Source organism: Acinonyx jubatus, chromosome A1 (assembly GCF_027475565.1).
Source record: "Acinonyx jubatus isolate Ajub_Pintada_27869175 chromosome A1, VMU_Ajub_asm_v1.0, whole genome shotgun sequence".
NCBI lineage: Eukaryota > Metazoa > Chordata > Mammalia > Carnivora > Felidae > Acinonyx > Acinonyx jubatus.
Window position 1 is genome coordinate 8,970,874 of NC_069380.1, and position 12,614 is coordinate 8,983,487.

The following is a 12,614-nucleotide window of genomic DNA, read 5'->3' on the forward strand; positions in this document are numbered from 1 at the left end:
CCCCCTGGTGACCCCAGGGCCTTTGCAGTGGAGGGGAATCAGAGCAGCCCGTTCCTCTGAAGCAGAAGGGCCGAGTGTGGCGTCCCACTGGCCTCGTGGCTCTGCCCGGTCAGTCACCCCAGGCTCCGTAAGTGGACGCTCATCAGGGCCGACCTTCACAGCGCCTGCGACCAAGCCTGGCATCTCCCGCAGCACAAGTTCGGGGAGCTGGTCCTGCACCCTCCCCAGTCGGGCCTTAGCGGGGGGCCTCGGGAGTCCGGCGGATAAGCCGGGTAACCGAACATATGCAAGCTGTTCACTCTGTCCGTAAAAGTGACGACACCGAGGAGAAATTGCCCTGTTAAGAAAGAATTCAGCTCCTCGCCATTCCGTGCCTGGCTCTGCCGGCTGCAGGGACTTCTTTCCAGCGATTAACATAAACAGTCCCACGTGTGCACAGCCAACCTTGGGGAGAAGGTGTCAGGAACCGAAGATGCCACGGAACTTGAAATGAAAGGCGCGAAGAGCAGCCTGGCTCTCTCGAGTTGGGAGGCGGCCTCGCTGAGAGGGTCGGAGTCTCGACGACTTTGGAACTGGACGAGAAGGCCGGGCTCACGCGGCGCGGCCTCCGCGTTTAACGGCAACGGAGCCTGGCGACTAGTTTTTCTGGGATCACCACTGGAAGAGAGGAGCTGAGACCGTGGGCTGCTCTGACTGCGGGTGCGGTGCTCCCCCTGCCCAGTAGAGACCACGGGGCGGGGCGCAGGCTCCCGGGGAGACGGGGCCGGGTCTCATTCTGGAACCGGAGGCCTCGGGGGAGAGGGCTGCCCACGGGGGAAAGAGCGAGTGAGAAGGAAGCCATGGGGCAAAGGCGAATAGGGTGCTCCTGGGGCCAGAGGGGAGGCCGGCCTGGGGAGCAGGGAGAATTGAAGCTGAGTGGTAAGGGTCAGAGGTCATCCTTGCAGGAAGTGGCCACCGAGCGGGCTAGGGAAGCCGAGAGGAAAGGGCGAGCACAGGGCTTCCCAGCCGAGCCCCTGACAATGACCCCCGCAGCTGTGCGGCCACGCCGGGCTACCGCGGAGCTGAGGCCTCCGTCAAGGTCAGAAAGCTGCCGGCTAGGACGTGCTGCGTGTGTGCGCCAGAAGTCGCCGCTTCTAAACCAGAACCCACCGCCCCTGCCGCGACCCCTGCCGGCAGACTGGATGTTCTGTGACCTGTTTCTTTTCCCACGGACCTCAGGTCCGCATCAGAATCGCACCCGACCCCGGGGATCACCATCAAAGCTGGAACGCTCACTTAGCTGCGTGGGAGTCAGGAGAATGGGGTTTTAGCCTCCGCTTGTACAGCTGATGTTGGAACGCTGGAAGGGTCCGGAATGGATGGTGGACAAGCCAGTCTGCAATATTCACTACAGAGGCAGGGTCTGGAGCCCCAGGACAGGGACCGTGCCTGGGAGCTTGGGTATTAAGGTCAGAAGCAAGGATGGGGTGCCCGGGGGGCTGAGTCGGTTAAGCGTCCGGTCATGATCTCGCGGTTTGTGGGTTCGAGCCCCGCGTCGGGCTCTGTGCGGACAGCTCGGAGCCTGGAGCCTGCTTGGGATTCTGTGTCTCCCCCTCTCTCTCTGCCCCTCCCCCAACTTGTGCTCTGTATCAAAAATAAATAAACGTAAAAAAAAATAAAAAATAAAAAAAGGACTCTGCTTGGGCAGAGTCGGGAAGACAGTGCTTTTGAAAAGACTTCTGTAAAAACATTATTCAGGGGCACCCGGTGGCTCAGTCCATTACGTGTCCAACTTCGGCTCAGGTCACTATCTCACGATTTGTGAGTTTGGAGGCTTGTGAGTTTGGGCCTCCAGTCGGGCTCTGTGCTGTCTGCTTCAGATCCTCTGTCCCCCCACTCTCTCTGCCCTTCCCCTGCTTGCTCTCTCTCTCTCTCTCTCAAAAATATTTTTTTAAATATAGTTTAAAAAATAAAATTAAAATTAAAAAAAAAACATTATTCAGACCAGATATTTCTCTGAGAACAGAAGTCTTGGGCAAAGAGGACTATTCAGGAGCTGGTTGTTGTAATATTCTAAAGTCAGAGATGCCAACAGCACAGAGTGGGGGCGGCGGGGGTAGAGAGGAACAGAATAATAGCTAACAGCAAGCTGCGAATATCTGATGACTGAGGAGACGGGTCACGAAATGAATCATAAACTATGTGCAGAGGCTGTATCACCTGTCCTTGAACTCTCGGCGTCCCCCCCCCCCCCCGCCAATACATGGCTTGTAGGTGATCAATAAACAGAACGAGTGAACGAGAAGGGAAGTCAAACATGGCAAGTGGTTGTCAAAAGGCAGGTAGGTGATCAAATAACCACTTAAAACAATGAGTCCGTTGGTGGCGCTGTTATTCCCTCCGTGTAGCCAGTAGCCTGAGAGGTGAATAGAAAGAGCACTTTACAAAGAGTCAAGGGAGGGACTGAGGAGTTTGGGGGGTAGAGAAAGGGGAGACAGTAACAAATGGTGCTGATTCTGCAGCAGAAGGGAGGGTCCCGGGAGAACAGCCTGCACCTTGAGGGTGGCCCCATGTGGGAGTGAAAGGCACCCCGGCCAGGCGGAGGGAACCCTGGCTCAGCCACAGGACAGAGAGGGCAGGCTGGAGCTTCTCCACAGGGACTGTGCAGCAGGGCATCTGAACCTTCTTCCTTTCCTTCCATTCCCCTCTGCCCCTGCCCCCTTCCGCACACCCCGGAGCATCATAATTAGAGCACTAAGGTATACACTTAAAAACCAAAGGACTAGCTGTTGCTGCAAACCGAAATGCTGACACAGAAGGAAGACTTGAAGTAATCTCAGCGAATGCAGATGGGAAAGACACGAATGTTAAGGCAAACAGGGAAGATACTAGATACGGCGCAAACATGAAGATAATCCAACATAAGGATAATTGGCGTCCCTGCAGCAGAGGACTGACAAGTAGAACAGAAGATGTGCTCAAAGAGATATACAAAAAAACTTCCCAGAGGGAACTGAATCTGCAGATTAAAAGTACACCCCACGATCCTGCAGATTTTCACCCTCAAGGCCCTGTTCCGCGGCTCACCCTGGAGAAGCTTTTGAACTCTTGGCGTCCGCGGAGAAGTTTCCAGGCACCCGGTAAAACGCCATCAGCTCTAAAAGAAACAAGTGAGACTGACCACAGCAACCAAAGCCTTAGACAGTGGATTGGAAGATGGAATCCACTTAAATATAGGGTCAAAACTAAATAATCATGGGAACACGTAATTACGGAGCACAGTGTATGTGTTAGGAATCTGAAAAATACTAAAGTTATCACACAACCGACAAAAAATTCAGAGGAGTTCAGTTGGAAGAAGCATAAACGTTTTTCATCCATTGGAGAAAGGAATCCATCGGTGTTATCTGACATTGATACAGAAAGTTACAGAAATAATAACCCAGCCTCTTTTTTCTTTTTTTCCCCCCTTCATAATTGCTTTCTTTGATCCTACAGGGATCTTTGGGAAACAGCCCTCTCGCGCTGAGAAACTTTTACGTGACCTTTGACCTCAGTAACTCTTTCACCTCCCCTGAGTCTCTTTTGTCCAGTGCAACTGAAATGCAGCGCCTACAGAATTCAAGACCGCTTCTATTTTACGACCCCGAGTTTCTAAAAGTGACTTTGCTCATTAACTGTCTCTACCCACAGTGTGAATAGAAAAGACTCAGATCGTGGTCTTATTTAGGAGTGAGGGGCTTGCGGTCATCTCTCCATCTTTAGGACTATTTGAATTCTTCATGATAAAGCAGTTTTTGTTTTGCTTTTAAACTCTCTAAATTTGAGTGTAGCTGACGCGTAACGTTCGTGGCAGGTGTAAACATAGTGATCCTACAACTCTGTGTGTTCTGCTGGGCTCACCGCAAATGTAGCTACCATCTGTCACCACACAAGGCTGCTATAATGCCACTGACTGCCTGCCCTACACTGTGCCTTTGTCCCCGAGACTTAGTCACTCCATCCCTGAAGGCCTGTGTCTCCCGCTCCCCTTCACCCATCTTGCCCATCCCACACCCACTGGCCCCTCTGGCAACCATCAGTTTGTTCTCTGTATTTATAAGGCTGACTCTGATAACATGCATTTTTTAAATTTATTCATTTATTTTTGATAGAGAGACAGCGCAAGTAGGGGAGAGGCAGAGAGAGGGGGAGAGAGAGGATCCCAAGCGAGCTCTGCACCGCCAGCACAAAGGCCCATGCGGGGCTCGAACTCACAAACTCTGAGATCTTGACCTGAGCCGATTGTCAAGAGTTGGACGCTTCACTGACGGAGCCACCCAGGTGGCTCCCCCTGCCACCCCCCTGGTGGCTCACCCCCCAGATCACAAGCATTTTTTGACAAGAGCAATTTATAATTTCTCACGCTAGAAAGGCTGGTGGGAATTACGCCCAGATGATCAGAGCCCATCCGGGGTGCTGTGAAAGTGGGTGACACTTATTCGGGCGGCTGTCTTCAGGAAAAGTCCAAAGTCCCTGGCAGGGCTTCCAAGGTTCCTCATGACATGCTCCCTGCCCACCTTTCTAGCCTCAACTTTCTGACGTACTCGTTCAAGGTCATGTATTTCAAAATCTCAAAATCTCCTGGCCAGGTGCCCCCACCCCACCTTTCTGACACTCCACCATGCCCCTTTCCCTGGATAATACTCATATTTTTGAAAAAATGTTATTATTTTTTATTGTGGTAAAATATATGCGAACATAACATTTATCATTTACCCATTTTTTAAGTGTGCAATTGAGGGGCATTATGCATATTCACACTGTTGTGCGACCATCACCACCGTCCATCTCCAGGACTCTTTTCATCTTCCCAAACTGAAACGCTGTCCCCATTAAACACTAACTCCCCATTCCTTCCTCCCCCCGGCCCCTGGCAACCTTTATTTTACTTTTTACCTCCACAATGTTCGTCCTTCTGTGTCTGCTCATTTCACGTGAAATAGCATCTTCAAGGCTCATCCGTGTCGCAGCAGGTGTCAAAATGTCCTTTTAAAGGCTGGATAGTATTCCATTGAATGGAAGTACCCCATTTTGCATTCCCGTTCATCTGTTGATGGACATATGGGTAGTTTCCGCCTTTGGGGTTTTGCGAATAATGCTGAACACTGAACGCTGATGTACAGATCCTTCTCATTTTTCTTTTAAGTAGGTTCCGTGCCCAGCATGAAGCCCAATGTGGGGTTGAACTCACAACCCTGAAATCACGACCGGAGCTGAGATCAAGAGGTGGTGCGTAACTGACTGAGCCACCGAGGCGCCCCTAAATCCTACTTATTTTTTAAAAATGTTTATTTATTTATTTATTTATTTATTTTTGAGAGAGAGAGAGACAGAGTACAAACAGGGGAGGGGCAGAGAGAGAGGGAGACACAGAATCCGAAGCAGGCTCCAGGCTCCGAGCTGTCAGCCCAGAGCCCGTCACAGGCCTCGAACCCACAAACCGCAAGATCATGACCTGAGCCGAAGTCGGACGCTTAACCGACTGAGCCACCCAGGTGCCCCAAAATCCTACTCGTGTTTAAAGATTCTACTTGGACATTATCGTTTCCCAAAAGCCCTTCCTGGTTTCCCTGTTTCGGATTGGTACTGGCCCACTGTGTTCTCATGAAATCTTGTGGATATACAATCGTATCTGTCAGGTTATATCACAGTTGCTGGCTTATAAGTTCTGCTTATCATCTGCCTCCACTAGACTATTGGCTTCTTGAGAGCAGGAATCATTCCATTTGACTCAGAATCCCTGATGGCTCACCTATGCTTAGAACACAGGCAACACTCGATTATATTTAGGAAGGGGATTCATCGGCCAAGGTTGCAGCATATTCTAGTGAAACAGCTGAAAAAAAAAAAAAACAGCTGGACCACTGATGTCAGAGAGCGTAAGAATCCCACAGACGTTCTAATATGCAGACCCATCAGAGTTCAGAGCTGGTAGGGAAAGGGGAAAACAAAAACAAACAAACAAAAAAAGACTAAACAAAAAAGTAGTGAGATGGGATCCCTGAAGATGTTTTATCCCTGGGAGCTTTTATGGTAGCAAACCCCACCCATATTGCTGAATCTTTAACATTTCTTAAGAATTATCCGTTGCCTACTGTGTTGGTGTTCTCTAGAAAGACAGGACCAATAGGATGTATGTACACGTAGAGACAGGATTTATTATAAGGAACTGATTCATGCAATCAAGGAGGCTGGCAAGTCTTAAGATCCGCAGTTGGCAAGCTGGAGATCCAGAGAAGCTGATGGCATAGTTCCAGCCTAAGGGCCAGCGGGTTTGATACCCAGGAAGAACTGATATTCCAGTTGTAGTCCAAAGGCAGGAAAAAAGCCCATGTCCCCAGTTTGAAGGCCAGCAAGCAGGAAGAATCCTCTCTCACGCCCAGGAGGGGCAACTTTTTGTTCTAGTCAGGCCTTCAACTGATTGGATAAGGCCCACCATATCACAGAGTGCAATCTGCACGACTCAGTCTGCCAATCTGAAGGTTAATCTCATGCAAAACTAGCCTCACGGAAATACTCGGAATAACATCTGGTTGCCCCCCATGGCCCAGTCATGTTGACACACAAAATTTTAGCCATCACACATAGCTTCCGAAACCATACATGTGCCCAATTTTCTGATCCCACTTAGGAGTGAGCAGGGAAATAACATTAGAAGACTGTGTTTGTCCTTAAAATGCATACACAAGAATCTTAATGGCCTCTTCGTTCAGAATCAAGAAGCAACCCAAATGTGCATCGACAGTAGAATGGAGTTTTAATTGAGGTGTTTTCACATATCACAGATGCTCTGCACCCTGCTGCTGGGAAATGATCTGGAAAGAAAACAAGTGTGAATCGGGCTCCGTACAGGAGGCTGGGCTCCTTATATTCATTCCATGGCTTTCCTGTACTCTCACTTTTCTCCAGTTTTGCTTCACTCGATTTTAGAATATAATGTTCTCAAAATAAGATTTCAAGGCCACATAATAGTGTTTGGGGCAGCCTGTGTCCTATTTTTATATGTATTCTCCTACCCAGCTGTGCTCACTGGTCCCAGCACCTAAGGGTGACAGTGGCCCGTGCACCCAGCCGGGAGGGCTGACTGAGGACCCCTCCCCCCCCGCCCCCCTCCCCCCCAGCTCTCTACCTCCAGGGGACGGAAGTTCGCTTCCCTTCATGGGAGTTGAGGACCACAGGAAAAAAGTTAATGCGTTCTCTGGTCTGATGGCAGGAGATTCACAGCCGGGATGGAAGAATGGTCCCTCGGGAGCAAGGAGGACAGAGAAGCAGGAGTAAAAAGACTCGAAAGTCTCCCAAGAGGTTACACAACTACTAGCCTGGACCCTTCAAGAATATCAATGTCTTGAAAGACGAAAACAACAGGGGATTCCCCTGGGAGGAAGAAGACTAAGGTTACGTGAAATTAAATGAAATCTGTGGGGCGCCTGGTGGCTCAGTTGGTTGGGCATCTGACTTTGGCTCAGGTCATGGTCTCACAGCTCGTGGGTTCAAGCCCCGCGTCGGGCTCTGTGCTGACAGCTCAGAGCCTGGAGCCTGCTTCGAGTTCTGTGTCTCCCTCTCTCTCTGCCCCTAATCCACTTGCATTCTGTCTCTGTCTCTCTCAAAAATAAACATTAAAAAAAATTTTTTTTTAAATGAAACGTGTGATAACTTGATTGGACCCTAGATTGGGGGTGGGGAAGACAGCTTAGAGAGTGTTATTGGGACAATTGTGGGACATTTCAATATTGGCCGTATTTTAAATAACATGCTTCAAATCAGTTAAATATCCTGACTGTGAAATGAATTCCCTGAATACTTGTCAGTAAATAGATGCTACAGGATTTCGGGGTAAAGGGGCACGAATCCTTTCAAAGGATTCAGCACTCACCTCCCAAATCTTTGTTTCTTTGTATTCCATGTACCTATTTGTCTTTACAGGTCTAGAGAGAAGGCAAATGTGGCAAAACGGTAACAAATGATAGATATGTAGACGAAGGCTACGTGAGTTGTCATTAGACAATGTTTGCAACTTTCCTGTGGGTTTGGAATTTTCGAGATGCAAAGCTGGAGAAATTTTTTTTTAAAGATGATTTATTTTGAGAGAGACCGAGAAAGCAAATGGGGGTGGATCCCCCCCCCCCCACTCTCTTCCGAGAGAGGAGAGAGGAGAGAGGGAGAATCCCCAGCAGGCTCTGTGCTGTCCGTGCAGAGCCCCACACGGGGCTCAGCCCCACGACAGTGAGATCATGACTGGAGGCTTAACCGACCGAGCCACCCAGGTGCCTCAACATTTTCCTAATAATTTCTCATATTGATTTATGTGTAGAAATGCTTGAAATAGCTTACATGTCCAAAATTAGGTGAAATCCAGGAAGCTCGGAGGCGGCCTGGACTACTGTCATTAAATCCCTAGTGCCTTGCGTCTTTCCTGGTGTGTGTTAAAAATTTCTTTCTTTGCCCTTTGTTTTTATGGAGCTCTAACTCGTATCCAGAGATTACATAAAGCACATAAATCTTAAGTGAACAGCTCGGTTGTTAGAGGTGTATGCGCACTCCCTTGTAAACATTTCAACATAGAGAATATTTCCAGCACCACGGAAAACCCCCTCATTCTCTCTCCTAGGTAATCGCACCCCTCACCAGCAAAGGGTAATGTTATTCTGATTCCATCACCAAACACCAGGTTTGCCTCTTTGTGAACTTCATTTAGATGACCTCATACAGTATATATATATATATTTTTATGTCTAGCTTCTCCCTTTAATAATGTTGTCGCACGTAGCAGTGGCTACTATTTTACGCTGCCCTATAATCTTTTACTGTCTGAACGATACCGCGATTTAAAACTCCATTCTGCTGTTGATGGGCACTTGGGTTGCCTCTTGTTTGTGAACCAAGTAGCTATGAAGACCCTTGTACATGTCCTTCATGGACAAACATCTGTCTCTGTTGAGTATTCATCCAGGAGTAGAATTTCTAGGTCCCAAGATATACATATTTTTAGCTTTGGTAGATAACAACAAGAGCGTTTTGTACAACAGTTGTTCTAATTTACAGGCTCACCAAGAATATGCGAGCATTCGGGTTGCTTCACATCTTTGTCAACACTTGATATTGTCGTCCTTTTGATTTTAGCCATTCGAGGGGCACCTGGGTGGCTCAGTCGGTTGAGTGTCTGACTTTGGCTCAGATCTTGTGGTTCGTGGGTTCAAGCCCCGCGTCGGGCTCTGTGCCGACAGCTCGGAGCCTGGAACCCGCTTCGGATTCTGTGTCTCCCTCTCTCTCTGCCCCTCCCCCTCTCGTGCTCTGTCTCTGTCTCTCAAAAATAAAAAAAAAAAATTAAAATTTTTTTTTAGCCATACCGGTGAGCGACTATTCCATTGCAATTTTTATATTAGACATTTATTAAATGCATCAATGAAAGTGATATGCCTCCAAAATGGACTATTATATAGCTACAAACAAATGTGCAAAGATTTAATATTCTGTGGATGCATACTTATGTTAAAGATGAAAAATAATATATAAACTGGGCTTGTAGTATCTATTGTTTTTATTTTTAGTGTATACATATTAACAAAGAGGACTAGAAGAAATTCAGCCAGATGTTAGTGGTTGGTTCTGGAGGATGGGATTAGTTTCTTTTTCCTCATGCTTTTCTGTAATCATGAGATGTGGTACAATGAGCAAAAATTACTTTTAAAAACAAAAGAAAACAACGAAGATTCTTTTCAGGAACAGTGTCTGCCTAGGAAAATGAACCTCTTGGGTCAAAAAATAAGCTGTACGTCTCTGGGCCTGTTTTTCCCCCGTAGTGCGAGCCCACGGCACGACCATGGAATGACGTTGGTCTCCATGGAAGCGCTCAGGCAGTGACAGCTTTTGAAAACACAGTACTTCCGGGATTGCCCAGGAGGCAGCACCCTCCAGGGGGAGTGAGAAAATGAAAGGAAACGTCCAGGTCGAGGCAACGTGGCGGATTTCTGCAGGGTCCTGAATTCCTCAGGGCCCGGTGAGAGGGTTTCTGGGATGAGGGGAGGCAAGGGGAACAGAAGTGTGCATCCTGGGCCACACAGGGATCAGGGACAGCGCTGAGAATGCTGGGAGGGCTGGCTGGGCCTTCCTGGGCTCCCGCAGCAGGGGCGGTGGGGAGCACGTGGGAGGGCCAGCAGAGGGAGGGGGTCTAGGGCTCCCCCTTCACCCCCCGGCCACCATATGACCCGGTCACTCAGCACATGCATCCTTGAAGAATCCTGAAACGTTAACTGGCCGGGGTCTGGGAGCTTGAGCCCAGCGTTAGCTGGCACCTTGTTCCTGTCTCCAGCATCCCATTTGGTTTCCAATCCCACTTTTACTTCTACATCCCCACCTCTCCACTGTGTTGCTTTGTATTCCTGGTATTTAACGTGGGTCTGTTTTCTGCAGAAACTCAGGCAACTGCTCCAAGCCACAAGTGTGCAGAATTAATCCGGCTGATGTGAGAGTTCCAAGCTTTACTATTAAAAAGAAAGGAAGAAAGGAAAAGAAGGAAGGAAGGAAGGAAGGAGGGAAGGAAGGAAGGAATGAAGGCAGGAAGGAAGGAAGATGGAAGGAAGGAAGATGGATGGAAGGAAGGAAGGAAGGAAGGAAGGAAAGAAAGAAGACAGAAGGAAGGAAAGAAAGAAAGAAAGAAAAGAAGATGGAAGGAAGGAAGGAAGGAAGGAAAGAAAGAAAGAAAGAAGGAGGAAGGAAGGAAAGAAAGGAAGAAAGAAAGAAAGAAGACAGAAGGAAGGAAGGAAGGAAGGAAGGAAGGAAGGAAGGAAAGAAAGAAGACGGAAGGAAGGAAAGAAAGAAAGAAAGAGGAAGGAAGGAAGGAAGGAAGGAAAAAGAAAGAAAGAAAGAAAGAGGAAGGAAGCAAGGAAAGAAAGAAAGAGAAGACGGAAGGAAGGAAAGAAAGAAAGGAAGGAAGGAAGGAAGGAAGGAAGGAAGGAAGGAAGGGAAAGAAAGAAAGAAAGAAAGAAAGAAAGAAAGAAAGAAAGAAAGAAAGAAAGAAAGAAAGAAAGAAAGAAAGAAACTCCCTAGGTGACTCCAAGGGACAGCCAGGGTTGACGACCAGCGGTATATCCCTGGTTTTTCTTTTGTTTTGAACACAGCAAACATGTACTTTTTATTATTTTGTCAACGCCACCTCATTCCAAGTTTTTCTGACACTATTCTCAGAGGGGCTGGACGCTGAGTACCTGCATCTCTGATTTCTGTGTCCACCCTCCCTTTTGTGGCTCATGCCTTCTAAAACGTTACAAGATCGGAGAGCGGACCTGTGGCACGATCGTCTTCAGATGTCTCTTTTTTCCTTCACCATCAGGACAATTTGCGACAGAGATCGATTCTTGGGAGATGCGAACGCAGAATCATTTCGTGGTTTTCTTTCATCTTTTTGCACACTAATTTCATACGGTTTGGAGGGCACGTCGATGTCTAGCCGTCCCTTCTAGGTGTCATTAAGGATGTTTATGTCGCCAGTAAATATATGCGATGGGCTCTCGGGAGGTCTCGAGCATGGGCTTCACGCGGGCAAAGCGGTTCTGCAGTACGCTCGGGGGCCGGGAGTCTTTCCGTCTTTCTGCTCTGCAAATGCAAGGCACTGGCTCTGGCCCCAGGCCGGCCCACCTGAGGGTCACAAGGTGGCTATAGAGGTTTCCATCATGACATCCATAATAATGTCCGGAGGCAAAACAGTCTCCTGTTTTGCCTTATCCCCTTATCACCTTATCCCCTTGGGAGTGAGAACTTTCTCTAGAAACACCATCAGCCGACTTCCCTTCCAGTTCCGTTTGCCAGGATCGGTCCCACGGCCGCCTCTAAACCATCACGCCGAAAGGAATGGGAGTTAGCCTGGGAGCTGGGACAAGGCCACGCTTCCCTGAGCCACATGGGGGAGGAGGGCGAAGAGTGGAAAAAAAAAAAAAAAATCAGAGCCTCGCCAGCGAGGAAGAGGGGAGTGTGTTGGAGAAGCACTCAGCAGGGCCGGCCTTAATTGCTTTGATCATCACAGAAATCTAGGAGGACACAACTATGAGACGGCATTTCCACGAGTCAAGAGCCAACGGATGGTCTTGGTGAATAAGAACTGCAGCGAGGTCCCGGGGCGCCTGGGCGGCTCAGTAGGTTGAGCGTCTGACTTCAGCTCAGGTCATGATCTCACTTTTTGTGAGTTCAAGCCCCGCATCGGGCTCGTGGGTCACGGGCAGAGCCCCCCTCGGATCCTCTGTTTCCCTCTCTCTCTGCCCCTCCCTTGCTCACGCACACCCGTGCTGTCTCTCAAAAATAAACGTTTAAAAAAAAAGATCTCCAGGGAGGTCCTGCTCCTTCGGCACAAGTACCTTGCCTCAATGGTTCCTGGATTCAGAAATCAGTAGCCCGAATCTGAAGCGTTAGCCCGTATTTTTGCCTCCTCTCCCCATCATCAGACACTTCTCACCTGCCTCATCCCTCCCATCTGTGAAGTTTCATGTATGTGGCTAGACACGGCCCTGCTTCCCACCCCTTTCGGCCTCTTTTGAACAACGTACACGTCTGTTTTTACATTTTAGTCAATAAATCTCATCTCAAATTTTGAATCGCGTTCT